Here is a 27,599-nt window from a genome sequence, read left to right as displayed (position 1 = left end):
GGTTCGCATTAAACAACTGCACCTCCCAGTCGCGAACCATTTCAACACCCCCTCCCATCCCTCAGACGACATGTCCATCCTGGGCCTCCTGCAGTGCCACAACGATGCCACCCGAAGGTTGCAGGAACAGCGCCTCATATTCCGCTCGGGAACCCTGCAGCCCAATGGTATTAATGTGGACTTCACAAGCTTCAAAATATCCCCTCCCCCAACCGCATCCCAAAACCAGCCCAGCTTGTCCCCGCCTCCTTAACCTGTCCTTCCTCCCACCTCTCCCCTCCTCCCACCTCAAGCCCCACCCCCATCTCCTACCTACTAACCTCATCCCGCCCCCTTGACCTGCCCGTCCTCCCTGAAGTGACCTATCTCCTCCCTAACTCCCCACCTACACTCACCTTTACTGGCTCCATCCCCACATCTTTGACCTGTCTTTCTCCTCTCCACCTATCTTCTCCTCTATCCATCTTCTATCCGCCTCCCCCTCTCTCCCTATTTATTTCAGAACCCCTATCCCCTCCCCCATTTCTGAAGAAGGGTCTAGGCCCGAAATGTCAGCCTTCCTGCTCCTCTGATGCTGCTTGGCCTGCTGTGTTCATCCAGCTCTACACCTTGTTATCTCAGATTCTCCAGCATCTGCAGTTCCTAATATCTCTGAAGTAAAGATCCCCGATGTTTTGTTTATTGCTGCCTCAACATGTCCCACCAACCTCAAAGATCTTAGTGCATGCACAACTCCCTCCCAAAACCAGATCCTTTTGCTCCCACACATTGTTCAAACCTGTAGAAGGCAAAAATGCAGCATCTCACACTCCTCTTAATTCCATTTCCCATTAGGACCGGGAGACTGGATACGTCTCCTCTGCTCTGTTTCAAGATACCATGGAATCTTCCACATCCTCCCAAAAAAGCCAGCTTAATGTTTCACATGTTGGCACTTCCTTCAGTGCGACAATTACTCAGTAAATTTTGTGCTAACATAAGAATTTGTGCTGAATTCTCTATAACGGGGCTTGAACCAATATCTTTGGAGTTAGTCATTATCAAATATGACTGGAGGGAAGCCAGAAGGAGATGGGAAGAAGGGGAAGCCTACAGTGTGATTCAATAACTTGGTGACTATATAATGCAGCTTGAGATGAAAATTATAACGCAATAGGATTAATACTTATTTCGGTAATTATGGACTGTGCTATCAGTGATGTAAAGCTGAAGCCAAAGCAAGATGGAACCTGGACCCAAGAGTGTAAGGTGCTGAAGACGCTTACTCCTACCCTTTCTAGTGTAACATTTAATAGAAACTGTTAATATTCATTCACCTGATTGCACTGCAAAAACAAGAATCTTCCTTCGGCAGTACATACTCATTGCTGAGGTTTAATTTGTACAGAGAGCTGAAAGGTCACTAGGCTTCAGCTGTCAATTGACAAGCTTGACATGATTCCGTGAAGATGGCCGCCAGGCAGGAATATTTACTGACACTTGAATGCAATTTAATTCATTGTGAGCCACGAAAAGGAAACAACACAGCAGACACTGAGAGGTGAGCGTGTGATGCTGAGTAAGTCAGTCAGTTACTACAGTGCAGTCTCTGTTACTCACTCAGTGGGAGACTGGTTCATGAGACCTCATTAGGATCCATCATTCGGCAAAATTCCAAGATTGGAACTGACGTATCCATTGTTTTTGCACACTCTCATCCTCCTAAACAAGGACCCTTCAACATATGAGTGTCGAACAGTAATCACGACTGGCCAGAACTCAACTACCATAGACACAACTTTGGTAGGGATCAATAGGTGGCACACTGAATGTTCTTTTATTATTTGGAATTTGGAATCTGGTTTGGGTTTTCAGCTTATCCAAACTGTAGGCATTTTGAAGATAAACCAGACACAACTCTCAAGCTTGGCTATTTTTTTCCACAGAACCCCTACAGTGTGGAAACAGGACCTTCAGCCCAACACGTCCATACCGACCCTGAGAGCCTGCTGCCCAGACCCATTCCCCCTATAACCCACCTAACCTACACATCCCTGGATACAAGAGGCAATTTAGCATGGCCAATCCACCAAGCTGTGGGAGGAAACTAGAGCACCCGGAGGAAACCCACGCAGACACGGGGAGAATGTGCAAACTCCACACAGACAGTTTACCAAGGAAGGAATTGAACCTGGATTCCTGGTGCTGTGAGGCAGCAGTGCTAACCACTGAACCACTGTGCCAAAGCACAAAAATAACTCAGGAGAAGGATCACTGGACCTGAAACATTAACTCTTGCTTTCTCTCCACAGATGCTGCCAGACTTGCTGGGTCTCTCCAGCAACTTTTGTTTGCGCTACAAAAGTAATTATTGCTGACGGTGAAAAGGTACCTGTGTAATAAACATTCAGGCAGCAATGAGAGAGAAACTGGGTTAACATTTCGATCCGGCTTGTCAAATCTGGAACAAGTTAGACGTGTAACAGGTATTAAGTGTTATGGGAAAGGTTGGCAGAATGTGAAAGAATAAAAGGGGAAGGCTTTCATGATAGGGTGCAAGGAGAAGAAATTGACAAAATTGATGATGGTACAAGGCGGAAGGAGATGGTATGGGGTCAAATAAAGAAGTGATACACTAGTTCATCTTTCAGTTGGGTATATGGTTTTGAAGAAGCGTAATATCTGAAACTTTAACTTCTTCTTTCCTCTAGATGCTGCCTGGCTTGCTGTGTTCTTCCAGCCTACTGTGTGCCTACCTTAGATTCGAGCATCTGCAATTGATTTTTGTCTCTAATATCATACTTATGACTCATAATGTAATAGGGTGAGCAAACACAGGCTTTGTGAAACAGGTCCATTTAGCCTGCAAACATATAGAGCACCAATCTTTCACATCCTTTTGGAAAACTATAACTTCTGATTCTGGTATCATCCTGGTGAAGCTTTCTACATCTTCTCCAGTGCTTCCATATCATTTTTGAATATTGTTGAAAACAGCCTTGCTGTTTTCAGAATGAAAAAAAAAAATCTGCACACACAGTGTCCATTTCAACTCAACAAAATTGGTGACAAGCATTCATTGGCTCAGTTCTCAGGGCAACACCCTGACCAGTCAGAGACAACTTGTCATGTTTAAAATTTGAACAAATTCTGGCTGTTAACTGTCAATCATCACTGCTTGGCACATTTTCCATGGCAGTGCTTGCACCAATCAACCAGTACAGTCCTGTCATTCATTGTAAATGTTGTTTTTGCTCTTGAATTTGCCTTGCAGGTGACAACGGAGCATTATTCCTAAAACTTGTGATTTCAAATAAACCTGTTGGACTATAACCTCGTTTCATCTGACTTCTGACTTCTTGTAGTATGAAGACCTGGATTGCTCACAGTACTCCAAATGCAATCTAACCAAAATTCTGTACAGGTTTACCATAGCATTTTTGCTTTTCAGTTATATTGCTTCAGAAATGAACACTAGCATTTTTTTTGCATTTTCATGAGCTCATTAATTTCTATTCTGAATGAGTGTCTGTGGCCTTAAATCTGTTTGCTCATCTACCACATGTCGAACTTATTTTCCAAGGAGAATGTGGCCTTTGTATTTCTTCTACTGAAACATGCCACCTCACATTTTTGCAGATTAGACATTTGTAGAATGACTTGCAATATATCGCGTACAGGGAAAATAATGCAGGCACAAAGCCTCCTCTTCCTTTGTGAGGAGGAATCCTGCAACTACAGGAGTCCATTTGATCCATTGAGTCTGTGCTAGCCCACGGTGAAATCAATTCAGAGAATCCTATTTTCCCAACATTTTTATCCAGCCCTGAGAAGTTTTTCTTTTTTATTTCACTGCTTACACAATCCTCTTTTGAAAGCCACGATTGAAACTACCACCAGCAAACATTCAGACAGTGCACTGCTGACTGTAAACACTCATTGCACAAAGGAAAAATATTTTCATGTTGCCTCTGGTCCCTTTGCTGATCAATATAAATTTTGATCACCTGGTCCCAACCCTGAAAGAGAGCAGTTTCTCCTCATCCACTAGCTTTGGGAGAACACCACTTTGACAAATATTGATACTAGCATGCTGCTTTATGGTGCTACAATTGAATCTATGGATTATGGTAAGACCCTAGAGTTAAGCCTGCAGTGTTGTCCCTTCATGGATTCTATCTAAATTCTCCTGGGCACTGGGTATCTGTGCTGCACTGTTGAGGCTGCTCCCTTTTGCAAGGAAGCATCTGTTCTCTGTTGCATCTCTATCTTCAACTTATTGAAGAGTTACTCTCTCTCACTCTCAAGAGACCTTTGTAAACCCTTCATCTACATTCCAATATACATGATACTGATTACAGCTCGCTAGTACAAAGTTCCTTGTTATAATAGTGATGTTGAGGTCTGGGGTATTTCAGGTAGCATGCTGCCACTGATCCTTCATCCTGTGCTAGTCTAGGAGCTTTCTATAAAAGCAAAATACTGCAAATGCTGCAAATCTGAAAGAAACATAGAGGATTCTGGGGAAGCTCAGAGAGTCTGGCAGCATCTGTGGGGTGAAAACCAGAGTTAACATTTCAAATCAAGTGGAACTCTTCCTAAAAAAAACAGTTCTGAAGACATCATACTGGGTTTGAAATGTTATCTCAGTTTCTTGCTCCATAAATGACCAACTGAGTTTCTCCAGGACTCTCTGTGTTTGTTTGGGACCATTCTAGTAGCTTGCGGTGAAGGATACTACAGGGTAGCATAGTGACTCGGTGGTGAGCTTAGCTGCCTCACAGCGCCGGAGACCTGGGCTTGATTCCAGCCTCGGGTGACTGTGTGGGTTTCCTCTGGTGCTCTGATTTCCTCCCACAGTCCAAAGATGTGCAGGTTAGGTTGGATTGGCCATGGTAATTTGCCCATAGTGTCCAGGGATGTGCAGGCTAGGTGGGTTAGCCATGGGGATTGCAGGGTTACAGGGATAGGGTAGGGAGAGTGGTCAAAGTGGGATGACCTTTGGAGGGTCAGTGTGGAATCAATGAGCTAAAAGTGCCCACACTGTAGGGATTCTATGGATTGAACTACAAATGAGGCTCAGCCGAAAAGGCACTTACCTTCTGTAGCAACACGCATTTCACTACATCTCAGTAACTAAGTACAGATTACATTAAACTAATGGTAACCAGAGAGTAGGAGAACTGGCGCTCTCCAGCTCCAATGTACTGACTCTGCCCCAATTTGAACGTTGCTCCACCTGAAGGTTGTATTAGACATCACATTTGCTGGAGATTCAGCTCTGCTCATTGATTAACTCTTTCAAACCCATTACATTGTACAACGTTTCTCTTCTTCAAGTCCTAATTGAAGAAATAATGAAGAGGACTGATGAGGGCAGAGCGGTGGACATGATTTATATGGACGTAAGGCATTCAACAAGGATCCTCATGGTAGACTGGCTAGCAAGGTTAGGTCACATGGAATACAGGGAGAACTAGCTATTTGGCTACAGAATTGCTTGAAGGTAGAATACAAAGGGTGGTGGTGGAGGGTTGCTTTTCAGATTGGAAGCCTGAGATCAGTGGTGTGCCACAAGAATCTGTGCTGGATCCACTGCTTTTCATCATTAATATAAATGCTTTGGATGTGAACATAGGAAGTATGGTTAGTAAGTTTGCAGATGACACCAAATTGGAGGTGTAGTGGACAGTGAAGAAGGTTGCCTCAGAGTACAACAGGATCTTGGTCAGATGGTCAATGGGCAGAGGAGTGGCGGATGGAATATAATGTACATAAATGTGAGGTGCTGCAATTTGGAAAGGCAAATCAGGACAGGACTTATACATTTAATGGTAAGGTCCTGGGGAGTGTTGCTGAACAAAGAGACCTTGGAGTGCAGGTTCATAGTACCTTGAAAGTGGAGTTGCAGGTAGATAGGATAGTGAAGAAGGCATTTGGTACGATTGCCTTTCTTGGTCAGTGCATTGAGTATAGGAGTTGGGAGGTCATGTTGTGGCTGTACAGGACATTGATTAGGCCACTTTTGTAATACTGCATTCATTTCTGGTCCAGCTGGAGGAAGGATGTTGTCAAATTTGAAAGGGTTCAGAAATGATTTACAAGGATGTTGCCAGGGTTGGAGGGTGTGAGCTATAGGGAGAGGCTGAATAGACTGGGGCTATTTTCCCTGGAGCTTCGGAGGCTGAGGGGTGACCTTATAGAGGTTTATAAATGAGGGGCATGGATAGGATAAATAGACAAGGTCTATTTCCTAGGGTGGGAGAGTCTAAAACTAGAGGGCATAGGTATAAGGTGAGAGGGGGAATATTTTAAAGGGATCTAAGGGGCAACTTTTTCATGCAAAGGGTGGTGTGTGTATGGAATGAGTTGCCAGAGGAAGTGGTGGAGGTGGGTACAATTACAATATTTAAAAGACATCTGGAGTATATGATGAGTATATGAATAGGAAGGGTTTAGAGGGACATGGGCCAAATGCTGACGAACGGGACTAGATTTATTTATGATATCTGGTTGGCATGGACAAGTTGGACTTGTTGTATAACCCTGTAACTCTATGACATCAGGGTATCATCATGCAGATCATTGCAATTAGTTATTATATTACATTACTCCGTCTAGAACCCTCACGACTTTGAAATGATACTGAAACCAATCAAAATCAAACTTGACACCAAAAAATGCGAGTCCCAAATTTGAAGTATTGAGTTGCTGCTATTCGGTGTCACATATAAAATTAGCAACACTGTTTCCAGAAACTGTTACAGGGGAATTAACCAATTGTGTTATACTGTGCAACATTCCTACAGAAATTGGTGAATACATTCCCTTTACATCAGCTATCCACATTATCTAATATCATGATTGCAACTCACAGAGCAGAAAATCAAAAACATTGCTGGCTCCCATATTAGACGCCTAGGTAGAGCAGTTTAGTTAACATCTTGTAATCACAGTAATAGCAAAGTTTGTATGCAGCTTCTGGGTGAATAGATGTTTCTTCAATTTGCTTCATCACCAAATGCTGTTTTATGAGACGCTGGGAAGAATAGGGAGTAAGAGAAATGCCCAGACTTCCAATTCTTTGCTACAAATCAATTTTCCTTCCCTCCCTCCTTACAAAAGCTGTTGCCTGAAATATGGTTCACGTGTTTGTTCTCATGTCCAGCTTCCTTACTTTCCAAGTTGGTCAATCTTCAGGTGACATTCAATCAAATATATGAAACTTTGATGGGGTTATATGTCACTCAAGAGATAAAGATTTGCATTTCAGTGCCTTTTTCAAAACAATACGGAACTCAGACTGATTCTTGTTTGTTGATCATTTCATGAGCTTGGCTTAACCTGGCTCAGGTGATCACTGCACGCATTTTAAGTCAGCATTTTTCCTAAATCAAAAGCCATGAGAGGTCCCATGTATTAAAATCAGATAGAGTCATAGAGTCATACAGCAAGGAAACATACCCTGCGGTTCAACCAGTCTATGCCGACCATACTCCCAAACTAAACTAGTCCCATTTGCCTGTGCTTGGCCCATATCCCTCCGAACATTTCTTGTTCATGTACTTAATCCAAAAGTCTTATAAACTGTTGTAACTGTACCTGAAAAATCTTATATTACCAAAGTGTAATAACTGTAAGAAATCTAGAATTATATCTAGAAATAACCCTTAATCTCAGGAGCAGCTGCAAGGTCCACTCTACTCTAAGTCCACCATTTTAGAATGATGGAAGTGTAAAATTGAAAGTCTGTTTTTGCCACTACTATAACAACAAATCATGTTGTAAATACTCAGCAGATCAGGCAGCATTTGCAGAGAGAGAAACAGGATGAATGTTCAGGTCAGTGACCTTTTTATGAGAATGATACCCATGAAAGGTCATTGTCATGAACCATTAACTGCTTCTCTCCATGGATGTTGCTTTACTTACGAAAATAAGTGCATACGAATTAGAAATATTAGCAGGCCATTCGGCTACATGATTCTGCTCTGTCACTCATTAAGATCAAGGCTGATCCTAGAGCCTGAAAAATATTTAATGATTCTGCCCCCAACAGGGTCAACATCTCTTTGGTTTTCTTAAAACAACTCAAGTTTTCTTCCACTCAGCACTTTCCATTGTATTTTATGTAATGGCTCATTGACAACAATTAGGTTGGACAAGACCTTTCCTACTTGATTTATCAAACATCCAGTCCTACTAGGATGCTTGATGTTTCTCTCTAGGCAATATCTGATGCCAAAGGGTAATCTATTGAAACAAAGCTGTTACAAACTTTGTAAGTGAATTCATCAAAGGATAGTTGCCAACAAAAGTACTATTTGCATCTGGCTTTGTGAAGATTGAACATCTTCCCAAATTTTGCTAATGTCTCACCCACACAGGGCTTAAGATGAACTGTCAATAATAACATTCTAATCAAACTCCGGGGGCCAGCTTGATGGTTTGGGTGCAGGTGAATTAGCCTCTTGGTAAAACAGGGAGTCAATTTCTGTCTTTACCTTTGGCAAGATTGGAAACATTCCAGGTGTAAATGGACGCACTGGCTTCATTTCAGAATGATGTGGTCTGCTGTCTTCAGCTTTTCTATAAAACTTACCAGATATCACATTAAGTCTGTCCTCAATGACAATGGCAAGTTGGTCAGTATGCTTTGGTACCAAAGGGTGGCTGTGCAGGCAGTATCTAAACAAAAGAGGGAATTGACAAAGGAAAGTTCACATATGATAAAGTCATGCGAGCATTTGATGCCAACTCCAACTTGTGAAAAAATGCCATTGGTCAGCAGTGACAATTCAACTCTGAAATATTTAGACTGATCTTGACTTTCCAGCTCCTCTACTCTCAAAATCAAATGTTAGTCAACGCAGGCTTTCCTGTTGAAGAGTGAACAATTCATGGTTCTGTGCCACACCTAAGGATTCTCCGACTTTTCTCACTTGATGTTGCCCTATGACTTTGAGTTGAATATCTCCAAATCTGCTGGGTTTTTTTTCATGGATGAAGAGAACTTTTCTCCAATCATTGTTCAGAATCATAAAGAACCAATTTTCTTCGGTAGGATGACAACATCTCAATTGCTTCTGGTTTCTTGATTTCTCCAAGAAAGGCATCTCAATATCATTGGTATCTTCAACTTCACAGATCTTCCTCTTTATGTCTACTTAATACAGGATTCTTGCTGTTACACAAACTTTGGAAGTGACCCTTTCTTTTGCAAAAAATGGCATTCAGCATCTCTGACAGCAAAACAACACTTTTCACTGTATCTCGGTACATGTGACAATAAATCAAACAGTCAATCAATCAGTCAAATTCCCACCACATTGATTATAATTAGCTGGGACGATTGATGCATAGTCTAACACTCCTAACTCTCTGCTTTTAAATTTAACATACTTCACTGAGTCAATCAATTTTGCTATATGGTTCATCCTTTTACACCGTGGCATTGATTTCACTTCTTGACCTCAGCATCTCTGCTCAGTTGAATTGCCTTTGTAAGGTTGAATCATCTCTCAGTTTTAAGTGGCTAGGCAATTTCTTCTTTTTACCAAGACTCTGACAACTGTTTTGTCCTTGATTAGTTCATAAACCTGGCATGTTCATAACTTTATGCAGATCATTTATAACTACATCAACACATTTTCCTTGTCATTGGATATGCTTGTTAAATTTTGCTCACTCTCTAATGGCATTTTTTTCACAAGTTGAAGCTGGCATCAAATGCTCGCATGACTTTATCATTGGTGAACTTTCCTTTGTCAATTCCCTCTTTGATTTGCATACTGCCTGCACAGCCACTCTTTGGTACAAAAGCATACCCATTGTCGTTGAGACCAGACTTAATGTGGCAGCTGGTAAATTTTTTTCATGCCAATTCTGTCTCACTTCTTGGAGCCAAAAACATGCTCCAAGCTTACCGGTAATGATGGTGACTTTTCCTTACTTGTTCTTTTACTCACAGCTACCAAACAATATCTTTGCACTCGTGCTAATACAGAATATTTACAGAGTCTGCTGAAGTAAAGAAAACACTAACATTGTTCAGAAAAGAACGTACTGTGGGCTACATCTTACCACCTTCCGCCAAGACAGTAAAAGAGAGAGAGCAAGATCATGCGATATTGCATGGTTTCCTGTAATGATGTGCAGTGTGTCTTATTAGCATAGTGCACAGTTAGAATTAACTCTTTATATTTCAAATTTCTATGAGTGAAGTCTTAATATTGTTATTTGCTGAGACATTCCTTTGCTCTTCCATATTCGATACGTAATCAATCAGATTTCAATTGTCTTACTGATTAGTAACATGGTGTTCAATTTCCATGAAGCAAGTAGGCAAGTTAGATTGCAGATTATCAAGTTATTACATACTCCTCAATAGAAAACTGAAACTATATTCAATTGGTCTCAATATTAATTCATGTTTTAATTCTGATTTACTCTGGCGATTCAATTGTTTTATTTGCATAGCATTTTATTTTCCTTTTACACATTTTCATTCAATAAGCCCAAAGAAGGAAAGCTTTGCATTTGTTTTTGCAAGTAACTCAAGTCAGAATGAAAATGGAAAACTCTCCTTTATACAGTGCCCTTCACAACATCCAGGCATCTCAATGTGCCTTTACAGATAGTGAGGCACTTTTGAGGCATAAAGATAAAGTCACCAACGTCCCAGAACAACATAGGGCTGCTCTCCCACGAGAGAGAGAGAGGGAGATGATTGGTGGTGGTTTAACCTGGGGGTCGCCATGCCTCAGGTGAGGGGAAAGGTTGAAAAGGAGAGTCCTTCACGATAAAAACTGAAAGAACTGTGAATGCTGAAAAACAGAAACAGAAACAGAAAATTCTGTTTTTTTTATTTACCCTCTCATGGGATGTGGGCGCCGCTGACTAGGCAGCATTTATTGCCCATCCCTAATTGCCCAGAGAGCAGTTAAGAATCAACCACATTGCTGTGGGCCTGGAGTCACATGTAGGCCAGACCAGGTAAGGATGGCAGTTTCCCTCCCTAAAGGACATCAGTGAACCAGTTGGATTTTTCCAACAATCAACAATGGATTCATGGTCATTATTTGACTTTTAATTCCAAATTTGTTATTGAATTCAAATTCAACTATCTGCTATGGCAGGATTTGAACCCAAGTCCCAAGAACATTAGTTGAACTTCCTGCATTAATAGTCTAACAATAATACCCTGAGACCATTACCTCCCCCTTGTTTCCTTAAGGTAACCTCAGCTGGTGTGTTTTCAATGTGTAGCCACTGTTGTAATACAGAAAACAAACTCCAATAAGCACAAAAGAGATAAGCAACAAATAATCAGTTTTAATTGCTGGTTGATGAATTCATTGGATGATGCCATAGGGTTTTGTAACACCCAGACGAGAGAGCAGACAGTTTTGTGTCTCATCTTAAAAGCAGTAACACCATTACTGCTGCACTCCAACAGCACCTCACTGGAGCATCAGCTCAGTGTTTGTGCTCATGTTCCTGAAGTAGATTTCCCCTATCAAATAGTGCCTTGTGCATTGACTGAGTTTAGATTTATAGCCACACAACTGCTAAAACCCTGTTGAAAGAAAAGAGCTATAAACTTCAGCAATATACTGACAGCAACATGATTGTCCAAGTGTCATTGCAGCTCGCCGAGCTGTAAATCTCCATGGAGAACTCTGGATGATAACGGAAAGGCATAATTTGTTTATGATTCTGAATTCTATCGGAAGTTTCACAGTACAGTTCGGGTTTTTTTTCATGGTTTTAGTTTCCCAGTGTAGCAGTGAAAGGTTACACTGTAATTGTTCAGTTTTACAATGTAAATATAGAAAGTCACAGTTATATATATATTTTACAGCTATTGAGACACTTTGCCTATGGAGTTGTATTTACAGCTGAAACAGCCACTAATACAGACCTGAATAAACCTCTCCTTCTTGAGACTAAGAGAAAGGATAGGTGAATTTGCTGTGCCAAATTGCCCACAGAGTCCAGGGATGTACAGACTAGGTGGATTAGCCATTGGAATGCAGATTTACAGGGATAGGGTAGGGGATTGGCTCTGGGTGGGATGCTCTTCTGAGGGTCAGTGTGGACTCGAATGGGCTAAATAGCCTGCTTCCACACTGTCGGGATTTTATGAAGTGTCTTCACCCTGAGAGTGGTAACCCTGTGCAATTCACTACCACACAAAGTGGTTGAGGCCTAAACATTATATATTTTCAAGAAGCAGGTAGATATAGCTCATATAGCTAAAGAGATTAAGGGATATGGGGGGGTGGGGGAGGGCAGGAGTTGGGTATTGAGCTTGATGATTAACCATGATCATATTGAATGGTGGAGCAGACTCAAGGGGCCGAATGGCCTAGTCCTCCTCCTACCTTCTATGTTTCTATGTGCGGTTATCACTTACAATTGATGATGATCTCCTTCTCTCCTGTTCAGTGGGATCTGGGATCTATAAAGACTGTGTCTTTTCATTTCCTTTATGTTTGCTCTGCAGACGAAAAAGAAGGAAGAAACTGTTCCAGACCCTTGGCTAGTTTCACAAAGTGCTTCTACAAACCACTGTTTCAAAGTGGAGTGTGACAGCGTATTCCAGTGTGACCTCTCATCTTCCCAATCCCTTCTGACCATGGGGCTCTACAGAGGCTCAGAACCACCAACATTAGTCAGCAAATACATAACGAAATCTTCGATGGGGCGGGAGACGCTAGACTATCACATCCACTCCATTGTCTGCCCTTCAACCACATCAACTTCATTCAAATGCAGCATGACACTGTTTCAATGGCCAGAGGAAGTTAGAATTCTATGAACCATTCTTAGGCTTTGGGGTGTGGTGAGGGAAACATTTGAACTGTGCAGTGCATAGAAACCACATGAAAATTTTAAAAGACACTCAGACTCCATTATATTCTCATTTCTTTTTCAACAATTATCTAATTTTCTTTACAAGGAGCTTATGGACAATAGTTTGAGAAAGGAAATTCCACATTCTGACCACACTTTATGTGAAGAATTGTATTGCCTATGCTCTGCTTTACTAATTTCTCTGATTCTGCTCAGATTCTTTTCTCATTGGTGGAGGCCTGTTCTCGGTTATGCATTGAATGGTTTCTGTGTTAGATGGAGTGGGGAGGGGTGACTTTATTCCACCACATCTACTGCATTGTCTCCTCTTCAACTTCACCAACAGAGTGTTTCTGGGTGAGTACCAATTGTTGATCACTCTGACCTCCTTCCACAAATGTGATGTGACATCTTTAGCTCTCCCCTACTGAGAACACTGTCCTAAGTAACATGAGTGTCAAATTCAGAAAAGTGCTTTAAGCAGAGATAGAGATCAGCTGTTAGATATCAGTGCGGTCAACCATCAACTTAACTTGCAAGCTATTCTTCTGAGGCTGGACAATGGGGGAAGGAGGTATAATTTTGCAATTGCGTCTCTTCAGAAAGAGAGATGACCAGTGAACTGCATAACTATTGAGGAATGTTGGCAGTATTAGTAGTTTTTAAGGCAATCACATTTATCATTGAATATAGATTGTTTGAAAACTCCCAAAGTGATTGGAAAGAAATAGGTTGCATTGTACGACTGTGGGCAAAGGAGGTTTGAATTTCATTCCAGATTGATAAACGTCATAAGACCTAGGGAAATTTCACCAATGTAGCTTTCAAAGAGTTTGTTATGTCTTGCATTTCATACCGCGTTCTATATCAATGAACAAGCTGGAATCTGTGGGAGGACAGGGCTGATACATTTAGCTCAGGTACCACACCTTTCAGATCTCAGTCAGGGTTTGCAAAAGACCTGTTAAAAATTGATCGCATCACTGTTGGCTTCAGCTCCTGATTTCATTCAACTGAAACCTTAGTAATTTTGTTATGTCCTTATGATTGCTTACAACACTCAATGCAACAACTTTTGAATTACTGTCTCTGTTTATGATGGAAATAGATGGCAGCGAATCAGTACACAGCAAGATCCCACATTCAGCACCAAGGCTGAATTCATTACTTCATCTCCCGAACAAGAAAAAGGGCAACAAGTAAAACCTGCAAAGAGAAAGAAAATTATTGGTGATGAAGTAAAACAAACTGAATCTCATCTGGCAGCGAAAAGAGCCTACAACCTGTTCTGCAGTCTGCCTCATGTACCCTCAGCAATTTATTGGAATGGAAATAAAACCTTACATTGGGGCAAGGTGCTTAAAAGCCGTGTAAGATACGTGGTTTCAGAAGAAGGGCAGTTAACAAGCACTGTGCACTGAATAGTTAATCGCCCAAAACTTTTCTGTGGGTCCATGCTGAAGCAGTCATTGTCCAAACACAGTAAGACCTGGACAATATCCAGACTGACAAGTGGCAAGTAAATTATATACCCCACAAATGCCAAGCAATGATCATCTCCAATTAGAGACAATCTACCCCTTAACATTCATTGGCCTTAACATTGCTGAATCCCTCACTATCTACATGCTGAGCATTAGAATTCAACAGAAATTGAACTGGACTCATAAGCACAGTGGTTACAAGAGCAGGTCAGAGGCTAGGAATCCTGTGGTGAGTAACTCATCTTCTGACTCCCCAAAGCCTGTCCATCAGCGACAAGGAACAAGTCAGGAACACAATGGAATAATCTTCAGTTGTCTAGATGACTACAGCCAGCTATGCTCACATTCCATAAATACATATTAAAGATGTAGAGAGATAACAGTACTCTCAAAGACCTCAACAATTTAACTACCCACTTATGGGTGAGTTTAATTCCTGCAATCATCAGAACTTACAGGATAACTGTGGCCATTCAGTCTGCACTCCTATTTTGGTTCTTTGTCCTTAGTGCCACATGCCCAGAGTTTGCCTGTGACCTTATAGACACCTCATTTTCAAGTATCTTTTAAAATTGTCTGTGAAATTGAATTTTGTCTGGAGAGTTATCTTGTTTTATTCCTCCCCAAGATATCAGCATATTTGTTAAACCAATCACTTAGATTTTCCATCTTACTGCAGATGCTGGAGATCAACAATTAAAAGAGCGAAGTCTGGATAAATCTCAATATCTATGCAAAGGGAGAGATAGAGTTAATATTTCAGATCTATAACCTTTTATCAGAACTGGAGTGAGTCAGAAATGTGATCGGTTTTGAGCAAGGGACTGGGTTGAACAGGTATGAAGAAAGGTCTGCAATCCTGAGTTCCCTACAGTGGAGAAGCAGGCAATGAGTCTGCACGAATTCTGCGAAAAGCATCCCAGCCTATCCTATCCCTGCACTTCCCATGGCTAATCCACCTTGTCTGCACATCCCCGGACACTCTGGGCAATTTTGCATGACCAGTCCACCTAACATGCACATCTTTGGACTGTGGGAGGAAACCGGAGCACCCGGAGGAAACCCACGCAGACATAGGGAGAATGTGCAAACTCCATACAGACAGTTGCTCTGCCATAGTGGGACTTCTTTATTCACTCACAGAATGGGGGGTGGGGGCGTTGGTGGAGGCGGGCCAGCATTTATTGCCCATCCCTAGTTGCTCAAAGGGCAGTTAAAAGTCAACCACATTGCTGTGGGTCTGGTGTCTCGTGTAAGCCAGACCAAGTAAGATTAGCAGATTTCCTTCTCTGAAGACCATGAATGATCCAGGTGGGTTTTTACTGACATTAGGTTTCCTGGTCATCATTAGACTCTTAATTCCAGATTTTTGTTGAACTTAAATTGCACCATCTGCCATGACTCGATTCAAACCTGGATTCCCCAGAACGTTATTTGGAATAAATAGTCTAGCAATATGACCAGGCAGCCATCACCCCTCACCAGGAGCGATGGAACAAATAGGAAGCAAAGTGGGGCAATGGTGTGAAATAGTTGAGCCCAGAAGGCTGTAAAGAGCCCAGTTGAAAGATGAGGTACTGTCCCGTCTTTTCTTTCATTTCCTTTATTTAGCTTTCTGTATCTGATTTGACATTGAATTTATTTGCTCTCTCTCTCTCTCTCTCTGCGGTTCTGGTGTAGCATTGATTTCAGTTCATCAATCCGATTAATTGCAGAGACATCCTGACCACTCAGACCCCGCTGTACAGCTATCAGCTTCCACCTTTCAGCAAACCAGTGGGGAAATTCACGAATGTTTTGAGCTGACGGGTGCAGGGCCGTGGAGGGGATAAGGGTGGTGGAGCGGTCACAGTTCCAGCCAATGTCACATGCCGTTAGATGTTGTCCTACCGCCCAGTCTGAGTGACTTGCTATTCACTAAGTACTGCTGTTGTATTGTTGCATCTTCTGATTTGAGCAGCCATCGTCTGTAATGAAATGGCTCATAGTGAATCAGATTATGGATTTCTAAATAGCTACACTCTAAACTGCCATCCTTGGTCGCCACATTTATTTACAGGCAGACGATTAATAGTCATCAGAAGATTTGAAAACATCAGTAAGATTTCATTAGCACAGACATCCCCATATTATTAGCATCAGATGTCCGCAGAGGATATCAATAACATTTAGCAGTCAAAGTGTTTGCAAGTGTTTGGAGCGTAAAGGGATTAAAGCTAGGCCCCATATTCTCCAGCTTCTATAGGTCCAACTTGAAAAGAGGAGCAAAAAAAAAAATTCCTATGGTCTATTTAATTTCAGTCATTCTTTCACTTGGCAGTTCCTTTCCTTGCGAGTGCTTTTGTTCAATTTTACTAAAACAACCTGGTGCTGAAGGCTTTACTTTCAAAACAGCTGACATGCAAGGAGTTTACTAGTTGGCAGTTTCGGATCTATGCAGTTGACCTTCCTCAGGCGTATACATCATCAGGGCAGTAAAGGGTACTGCAGCTGGTTGGAAGTCTACATTTAATAAGGCTGGTAAATGACAATGCCTGCATCTGTGTTGCAGTCTGTTGTGGATTTCATGTTGTTTAAGCGTCAAAACAGGACAAGTGCGCTCTGAATGTTAACACTTCCTCAGTGACAGAGCAGAAGCTTGATTGCAGGCTGTGCCCCTGTAACAAATCTGCAGTGCCATCTGACTGGAAGTGCTTTAAATGTTTATATTACAACCAAGAAGGTGCTTTGTGTTGCCTGAATTAGCTCAGTCTGTAGCAGTGGCGCTGCAATCGGACTGCGGACAGAGTAAAACATCGATCCAGGGTCGAGATAGACTTTAATGAATTTTAACAAATGATGAGCCTCAGAGATAAACGTAGAAACATGGAAAATAGGAGCAGCAGTAGGCCATTTGGCCCTTTGAGACTGCTACACCATTCAGTCTGATCATGGATGATTTATCCAACTCTATTCCTGCTCTCTCCCAATATCCTTTGATCTCTTTAGCCATAGAGATAATCTAACTCCTTCTTGAAAACATTCAATATTTTGGCCCCAACTGCTTTTTGCAGTAGCAAATTCTACACGTTCACCACCCTCTGGATGAAGAAATCTCTCCTACCCCAGTCCTAAATTGCTTACCTCATTTCCTTGGACTGCGCTTGGTGCTGTGAATCATAATATCATTGTGATTTCGGTGGTCATGTGCTGGTAGTCTGCTCAGAGGCTAGAACCTGTACCACTCAGAGCTTGTTGCACTGTAGCCTTACCATCAGGTTCAATGTATGCAGACCTGGAGGTCCCACCTTTAGAACAGGTTGCAACAACTAGGGTTTCACTTCCTGATTGCAAGTTCAACTGCTCATGTTAGTGGTCATTAGGTTGGTGACAGGCTTGAACTTGGCCATGATGCTCCTGGCATTTAAACAGCATGCCAACTCCCACCTCCAAGGGCGTTTGTACGAGTTGAGAGATTGGGCAGAATTAGTTCCTAGACGTGAAAACTGAACTCTTTTAGAAGTCACCTGAATCTTGTGACAACTTTCGCTTCTGCTTTTATCTTTTATGTGGCTTCTATGTAACTTCTCCTTTCTGTATAATCGCAGGTTGTTATTTAGTTTTAGTGTAGCCCTTTGGTTCAGGTTTTATCAAGGCTGACTCCTGACGTGGCTTTTTGCTGTGTGGTGAGACTGGGTTGGGCAGAATCTTACAGGGTCTCAAACAGCGTGTGAGAAATGTGGCAGAATCAGGCAGGAAGTGCAGCGAGGAACATCTTGATGTCAGGAGCAACTCATTGCATCTTTAAAGTAAGTGCCAGTTGGCAAGGTGACATTCTGACCTGGCAGCGGCTCGTTAAGGGGAAATTATCGGTGGTTATTGACCTGATTAGCCACGCATCTCACCTCAATAATATGCAGCTTCATATTGTGCCGCTCGCTGCAACTAAACTAGATACTGAAAATTCTCGATATGGAAATCAGAGCAGGTGTCTGGTGATTTCATCCCATCTCCTGTTCTATAGGACCTCCACACGGGCACCAACACCTCAGGGCATGGTCCATGGGCACTGGGCGCATGCACCCCACATCCATGAACATCGGCATCCAACACGTGCCAGCCTCTAAGAACGCTCATGTCCAATCTCAAAACCACACTCCTGACTTCATTGTTGTACCTTGAGGTGCAACAACAATTCTCAACGTAATGCTGCAGCAAGGACACTGTGCACTCAGGGACACTAACCCAGCTCATAGACTGCACCAGGCTTCATCTCTGGGCTGTTTGCTTGCTTTCTAAACTCTCACTTACTTTGAGTCTACCTGGATGCTCACAACATCCCTGCCTTGCATTGCCTTGCCTTGGTTTTTTTGTGCCTTGCCACTCAGACAAAGGTACCAGGCTCACAGTATTGATGTATTGTCTTTCTGTTTAGCACCAACACAAAGGCAGGAAGATTGCCGTGGTTATGAGCAGTACTCAATCAAGGGGGATAGCCTTCAGTCAGGGGATCCGGATACAGGAAGTCGAAGGCATCCGCAAAGACCAGTCCAAGGACTTGCACATTATCAACATGCCACTTGTGACAGTCAGAGCCAGGATGTTCCCCATATTAGGGGTAAGGAGGTGAATTTTGGGGAGCCCACCAGCTGCCTTGGCTCTTTCTGCCCTATTGAGGGCTGTTTTCCTCTTGGAATGAGAGCGAGGTAGGTATTGAGGGAGATGAAAGCGGATGAATCAGCTGATACAGGATGCAGGTGGGGAGGTGCTCCAAGCTAATGGGTAGACAGCACAGAGGGCATCCACCAGTGGTCCCAGGCACCAAGGACAACCCCCTCCTACATCTATATCATTCCCATCAACAGGATTTCCACAGCCCTTCCTACTTAGCAGTATGTCAATTCCAGTTTGTGTGCCACATCTGGACAAACGTCAGGGACCATTCAGGGCCACTCGGGACCTAAAGTGCTTGCCTGGGTGCACAATGGGTTTTTAAGTTGGCACCGGTGCCAAGGATAAAGGTCCACTCGGGGATATCCCAGCAGCAGAGAGTTGTTCTTGGAATGGTGAGTGGTAGAATGGGGCTAGAAGTGGGAGAGGGGACACCATAGGAATGGAGTGAGACTTACTTGGAAAGAGATTGCACCAGTCCTCATGGCAAGAAACCCGCTGAAAATCCTGGTGAAACTGGCACGTACCCAAACATTGGAAGATTCAGCCGAGGTTCACTTGAGGTTCTGGTTAATAATATCAGCAGGATGTAGGTATTTGCAGCATTTCCAGGCCTCCTGCCCACTAACATGCATCTGTGCCCTTGGTTCCTTTCCACTCTCTCATATACATCAGAACAATGTTTCAAATCAATTACCTGTCTTCAGAACTGTTCTGCCTGACCTGTTGAGTGTTTCTGCTGCACTTTCTGATTTTACTACACACTTTTATTAAAAGCAGTATTCATTTTGTGGACCGCCTGTACCCATTGTGTTTTGTGCATTAAACAGGACATCTGATGTTATATTAGATTGTCAATTGCTGATACTTTGTGGAATGTGATACCCCTTTCACCTGCTCTTCAATAAGAGCCTTCCTCTTCAGCATGACAGCCATTGGAAATTGGGAACTCCAGGTTGTGGTGAGTGGACAGCTCAGGTTATTAATAAAAATATGCTCTTTTTCCCAGCACAAAGATTGTTTATCCTGCAGACAATTCATTATATGTTTTATCTGGGAGTCTACACCGTCAATAGTGGCAAAAAAATGATTTCATGCCCAACTTTTACGAAAACCAAAATGAAGTTATTGGGATAGATTTTGCCTAGAAGTGCCCACTGTTTACTAGATTGCACTTGTCGTCTTTCTATCAGCTTTTGCATGTTGAGTTCTGTTCGCCATGTTATGCTCCAGTGTAATTAGTGTCTTTGGAAGGGAATTTGGGACTGTCATTAACCAGACAAGCAACTGTGTCGTTTCTCATCCAATCTAAGTGTGGAATTATCAATGAGCACCTGAATTATGAAATATCAAATCAGAACAACATCAAATCAGGATTAGGAAGCAGAATAAAGGGAGGGAATGAGTGCTTCAATTAAATGATAGAATGAGAGAAAAGACGTAAAACAGAAAAATAAATTATTTCAACTTTCAAAAAATAATCATCTCCAACAATAATTAAAATATGAAGGAATGGGACTCCTTGTTTGTAATTATTCATAGTGCTTTTTTATTTATTCATGAATGATGGCACGATGTCTAGACCAGTATTTATTGCCCACCCTAATTGCCCAGGGGGTAGTGAAGAGGTTAGAGGCATAGCGTTATGGAGTCGTTCAGCATGGAAACAGGCCCCTCAGTCCAACAAGTCCATGCCAAATGTAATCCCAAACTAAACTAGTCCCACCTGCCTGTTCCTGGCCCACATTGTTGTGGATCTGGAGTCACATGTAGACCAGACCAGGTAAGGGAGCAAAATTCTCTCTCTAAAGCACATTAGTGAACCAGATGGGTTTTTATAACAATCTTCAGTAGTCACATGGCCACTGTTAGGCCGGTTCTCTATCCTAAATTTTCATTGAATTCAAATGTCCACAGCTACTCCTATCAATTTTATATAAATGCACCGTAGAAAGGATCTTATCCATATGCATCACAGCTTGATATGAGAACTGTTGTGCCCAAGAAATTACAGAGAGTTGTGAACACAGCCCAATCCAAACCAGCCTTCCTTCCATTGACTCCGTCTACACTTCCCGCTGCCTTGGGAAAGCAGCCAACATAATCAAAGACCCCTCCCACCCTGTTAATACTCTCTTCCACCCTCTCCCATTGGGCAGAAGATACAAATGTTTGAAATCACACACAAACAGATTCATGGACAGCTTTTTCCCCACTGTTAACAAACTTATGAATGGACGTCTCATATATTAAAGTTGATCTTTCTCTGCACCTTCTCCGTAGCTATAACGCTATATTCTGCATTCTGTCCTATTACCCTGATGTGCTTATGTAAGTTATGATTTGTTTGGACAGTATGCAAAACAATACTTCTCACTGTATCTCGATAAATGTGACAATAATAAATCAAATGAATCACATTTCACCATCTGCCATGGTGTGATTCAAGCCAATGTTCCTTGAACTTCAGTTTAGTATTTTGGATTATGAGTCCAGTGGTAGAGTCATAGAGATGGAAACTGGCTCATTGTTTCAACTCGCCCATACCGAACAAAAGTCCTAAATTAATTTAGTCCCATTTGCCATCATTTGGCCCAAGTCTCTCTAAATCCTTTCTGTTCATATACCCATCCAGATGCCTTTAAATGTTGTAACTGTACCAGCATCCACCACTTCATCATTACATACACACACCATCCTCTGTGTGAAAAAGTTGCCCCTTAGGTCCCTTTTAAATCTTTCCCCTCTCACCTTAAACCTATGCCCTCTAGTTTTGGACTCCCCCAACCCGGGGAAAAGACCCTGTCTATTTTATCTTTCCATGCCCCTAATGATTTTATAAACCTCTATAAGGTCACCCCTGAGCCTCCGACGCTCCAGGAAAAATAGCCCCAGCCTATTCAGCCTCTCTCTACAGCTCAAACTCTTCAAACCAGCAACATCCTCGTAAATCATTTCTGAACGCTTTCTAGTTTCACAACATCCTTCCTATGGCAGGGGGACCAGAACTGAACACTGTATTCCAAAAGTGGCCTGACCGATGTCGTGTATATTCCACCATCTCCCTAAGTGAGGATGGTTTGGCATTAATTAATACTGTTGACAGAAAGGAACAAGCCATAATATTTTTCTGACAAGTTTCGTCTGAATATATCAGTTTAGGTACAGAAATCACATACCAGTACATTTGAGTGGTGGGAAAAATGCCAAGAAACTGGTACCATGTGGACAAATTCAGATGATTGGTGTATCTCAGACAGCAACGTTTGAACTTTCGCATTTAACTTCACATGTATAGTTGCTATTGAGTTTTCATGTCAGTGACAATGAGCGCTGTTAGATTTTTGCTGCACAATCTGGCAGCTTAGCCAAAAGGAGTAGAGAACTATCACTCTCAAGAACAATCACTCTCTTCACCCAACACAAACAAATCAAATACATTTGGCCTGAGACTTTGCCATCATTGGAAATATACACAAGAATGTGACAACCTGTTTTATTTTCTGCATTTTGTTCTATATTGCACCTTATATTGTCTATTTGTTACCAGCACAGGGCAGGCATATTTCAGTTATTATTCACAAAACTATTTATATGGTCCCATTATGACTTTCTTTTTGTTCATTTGTTTTAATGGCTAATGCATATATGCTGCATCGAATCCCTCCTCAGGGCAAAATGTCACCCCTGCATATAAACGTGCACTAAATAAAGTTACACATAAATTGGGTTGCTCAGCCTTTGGTCTTATTCTTCAATTATCTAGCCTACGCTGTATTCACAAAGGCCTGCCCATTAGCACTAAAATGAATTCCCCCGAGAAGATAACTGCTGGCTACTGCATACTCAACACACCTGAAATCCCAGTTTATCAGAACTTGCCTCTGCCTCTTTTTGCTTCTCTGCCTTCCTTCAAAAATGCATCCTGTTACATGTCTCATCCTTCGTAGTTTAGGACACAGTGTTGCCATAACTGAACTTAAAGCTAATACTGTTTGGGAGGATGGAAGCAGATTTTATAGAAGTGCAGAAACAAGCCCATAACAATGAACTTTTCTGAATCAAATCCCAAATGAAGGCTATATATTGTGGCAGGAATGATGATGAGGCCATCAACACTCACTGTTGTTAAGCAGTGAATCAGATAGCAAATTCCCACTCTGTGACCTCTGAATTTGCACAGGAATTGTGCTCTCTGAGTTACTGTGCTCCTCCAACAGCTACACTAAATCAATCTCAGGTTGTGGTAACCATCAAGTTATTAATCTTACACACTAAACCTACAAGAAGGAGATGAGCAGGTCTATCCAAATATAAGTGAATGGGGCGATAAGTCTTAATTATATATAACCAGCCTCTCTGGCACTGAAAACTTACTATGTAGAATCTCATTTCTTCAAACTTTATTAATGGAGAATTTTAAAAATACATTTTAAAGATTTCTATTTTTCTCTGACCCCCTTTCTTAATCCTATCTTTCTTTTTTGTTTTGTTCACTTTCTACAAGTTGTTTTACTTTGAATTGAATAAATAAAATCATGCTACCTGTTTTGGATTTGTCTGCTACAATAAGATTCTTAAACCTGGATGAGGCGTGCTTGCCCAGTTTATAAAAGCCGCAGATCATGTGTAGAGTGCACTAGGCTGGAGGAGAACTCCAATGACCATACGTTGCTGAGAAAGACCCAACTAAATATCTGTAGGTTGTTTGAAGTGTAATAAACAGTGAGCAGTGTTTGTTTGATATTCACTGAAAAATGGGAGCCAAAGTGATTCCTGTAGCAGATCCCATTCTGCTTAAGCTATGTAACTGAAACGGGTAAGGCTTTGGATACAAGAGCAATTTCAGAAGTAAGCATGATTAAACCTGTTTACCATCCATGCCTTTTCACCATCTGGTATTAATTGCGAGGGTTGGGGAGAGAGAGTGTGTCAGCAAATAGAAGGGAAGAGAAATGCGGAGAAAGTGTATTGAATCACAGAAACCCTAAAGTGTGAAAGCAAGCCATTGAGTCTACACTGACTGTCAGAAGACCATCTCCACCAAACCAACATCCCTACCCTATCCCTGTAACTCTGCATTTCCCATAGCTAATCCACCTAGCCTGCATATTCCTAGACACTATGGGCAACTCAGCATGCCCAATCCGCTTAACCTGCACACCTTGGACCTGTGGGAGGAAGCCAGAACACCTGAAGGAAACCCACGCAGACATGGGGAGAATATGCAAAATCCACACAGATAGTTGCCCGAGGATGGAATCAAACCCAGGTCCCTGGTGCTGTGAGGCAGCAGTGCTAACCACTGAGCCACTGTGCTGCCCCATTCTCTTCCACATCCACGTTGACTTGAGAGACAATCAAGAGAAAAAGAAAAGTCAAGAAAGGAGTGTGGGGAAAAGGCATGAGAGATAAAAGAAAATGCGACCATATGTGTGGTCATGAGCATGGAAGATGCTGTCTAAGGAGGCTTGGTGACTTTCTACATTGCATCTTGTAGATGGTACACACTACTGCTATTGAGTGTCAATGGTGGATGGAGTGGTTTGTTGTGAATGTGATGCCAATCAAGCGGGCTGCTTTATCCTGGACGGTTTTGAGCTTCTTGAGTGTTGTTGGAGCTGTACCCATCCAGACAAGTGGGGAGTATTCCATCACACTCATAACTAGAGTCTTGTAGAAGGTGGACAGGCTTTGGGAGTCAGGAGGTTGTGGGACAAGGGCTTGTGGAACAATGGCAATGTCCCAACCCCTGAACCAGAAGCTCAGAATTTAAGTCCCATTCTAGGATTTGGTGGCAAGGAAGGTATGTTAATGATGTAGCCAAACAGGTTGAGTACTACCATGTCAATCCTTCCAATACATGGCAGGTAGTAAGAGCAAGAGAGATTCCTGGTCAGCACCACAAAGGAAAGACAATTGAAGACTCCATTGTTGCCTACCACAGCACCACACCACAGCACACATGTAGCAGTGTCAAATATCACAGTGATTTGGGCTCCTGCTGTGGATCCCATGGGTGCCCATAGTATAATGTTCGATTCCTTTTCTCACTTGGGTGGATTCAGCACATCCTCATTACCTGCCCATGGCGGAGATGGTAGCACCATGGGTTCGACCTGCTTTAATTAAGACAACTGAACGATGAAGAGTTTCTTGCTGGCATCTTTTGACCTGGAGCCCGGATTTAATTGCCAAATTCTGAAAATCAGAAACAAAGACTGAAATTGCTGGAAAGTACCTGTGGAGACAAAGCAGAGTTAACATTTCGGGTCGAGTGGCTCTTCCTCAGAACTGCTCAGTTCAGCCCCGCACGCCTGTTCTCACACTTAACACAATCATGGCTGATCTCATCTCAGCCTCAACTCCACTTTCCTGCTCACTTCCTAAAACCCTTCAATCCATTGCTAATTACAAATCTGTCTTTCTTCTCAATTTTTTTTAGTGTCCCAGTGTTCGCTGCATTCTGAGATTATGAATTCCACGAATTCCTTTGAGAGAAATAATTTCTCCACATCTCTGTTTTAAATCTGCTACCCCTTGTGCTAAAACTATGACCCCTCATTGTGGCTTGTCCCACATGAGGAAACATCCTTTCTGTATCTACTTTGTCAATTCCCTTTAGCATCTCATATACCTCAATTAGATCTCATCACATTCTTCTAAACACTAGAGAGTATAGGCCTAAACTGCTCAACCTCTCTTCATACAACAAATACCTCACGTCTGGAATCAATCTAATAGACTACTTCTGAACTACATCCCTTCATAGGTAAGAGGGCCAAATCTGTGCACAATGCTCCACGTGCAGTCTCATTAATGCCTTGTACAATAGTAGCAACTCTTCCCTACTTGTACATTCCATCCCTTTCCCTATTATTTAATCTGTTCCTTTAGCATTCTTCCTTCCCTCTCTCAATCTAACTAGAAGGAAAAGGTGAGCCAAGGCAGTATCTATCAAGTCACTCAGGAGGTGTTTGGAGAAAAGAAAGAAGAACATAAGAACATAAGAACTAGGAGCAGGAGTAGGCCATCTGGCCCCTCGAGCTTGCCCTGCCATTTAATAAGATCATGGCTGATCTTTTTGAGACTCAGCTCCACTTACCCGCCCACTCACCATAACCCATAATTCCTTTACTGTTCAAAAATTTAGCTAGCCTTACCTTAAAAACATTCAGCGAGGTAGCTTCAACTGCTTCACTGGGCAGGGAATTCCACAGATTCACAACCCTTTGGGTGAAGAAGTTCCTCCTGACCTCAGTCCTACATCTGCTTCTCTTTATTTTGAGGCGATGCCCTCTAGTCCTAGTTTCACCTGCTAGCGGAAACAACCTCCCTGCCTCCACCTTATCTATTCCCTTCATAATCTTATACGTTTCTATAAGATCTCCCCTCATTCTTCTGAATTCCAATGAGTATAATCCCAGTCTACTCAGTCTCTCCTCAAAATCCAACCCTCTCAACTCTGGAATCAACCGAGTGAATCTCCTCTGCACCCCCTCCAGTGCTAGTATATCTCTTCTCAAGTAAGGAGACCAAAACTGCACACAGTACTCCAGGTGTGGCCTCACCAGGACCCTATACAACAACAGCATAGCCTCCCTGTTTTTAAACTCCATCCCTCTACCAATGACAGACAAAATTCCATTTGCCTTTTTAATCACCTGCTGCACCTGCAATCCTACTTTCAGCGATTCATGCACAAGGACACCCAAGTCCCTCTGCACAGCAGCGTGCTGCAATTTTTTACCATTTAAAATATAGTCCATTTTGCTGTTATTCCTACCAAAATGGATGACCTCACACTTATCAACATTGTACTCCATCTGCCAGACCTTTGCCCACTCACTTAGACTATCTATATCCCTCTGCAGACTTTCAGTGTCTTCTGCACACTTTGCTCTACCATTCTTCTTAGTGTCATCTGCAAATTTTGACACACCACACTTAGTCCCCAACTCCAAATCATCTATGTAAACGAAATGTCAGACTTTGGCTAATGTTGCTCCACAGCAAGTGAAAATGAGCTTTATAACACATTAAAAATGTACCAAAGTTACATATTTTTACAGTAATATGATTGAAATCAATTCCAAAATTGTTACTATTTGCCCTTGAGTACTTTGATTAGTGTTCTAAGGGAACAGTCTCTTCCAACAGAGCTTGGAGGTAGTATTTTTCTTAAAGCTATCAACTCAAGCAAAAACACGTGTGTGAGCATGTGCAGGACACGCACTTTATTAGTTTGTATCCACTGTAGCTTCAGTGTAATTGGAAAGCAACATCTTCTCATGCTGGAGAATGCCTGAGTTTTTTGAAGAGATGTGAAAACAAATTATACAATTGCTTTTTCAAGTACAGTTTCACATTTATTATTAAATCCTTATTCTTGATTCAGACAGCGACAGCTAGCTGGTTTAGGAGATATAAAGAAGGACAGAGAGAGAGAGAGGAACAAGAGAAAGAAAAAGAAAGGATATGAAGAGAAAAAGAGAGACAGAAAGAGGCAATAAAATGTTATCTGTGGTTCATTGCATTATAATACAAGAACATTGTTCTTTTGGAAAAAATAATAAATAATAGAATAGCCTAAATAACAGTGAGGTATTAGGTGTTGGACATTAGGTT

The sequence above is a fragment of the Rhincodon typus genome, chromosome 24 (genome assembly GCF_021869965.1).
Source record: "Rhincodon typus isolate 14 chromosome 24, sRhiTyp1.1, whole genome shotgun sequence".
In the NCBI taxonomy this organism is placed as follows: Eukaryota; Metazoa; Chordata; class Chondrichthyes; order Orectolobiformes; family Rhincodontidae; genus Rhincodon; species Rhincodon typus.
Note: the sequence above shows the minus strand (reverse complement) of the source record.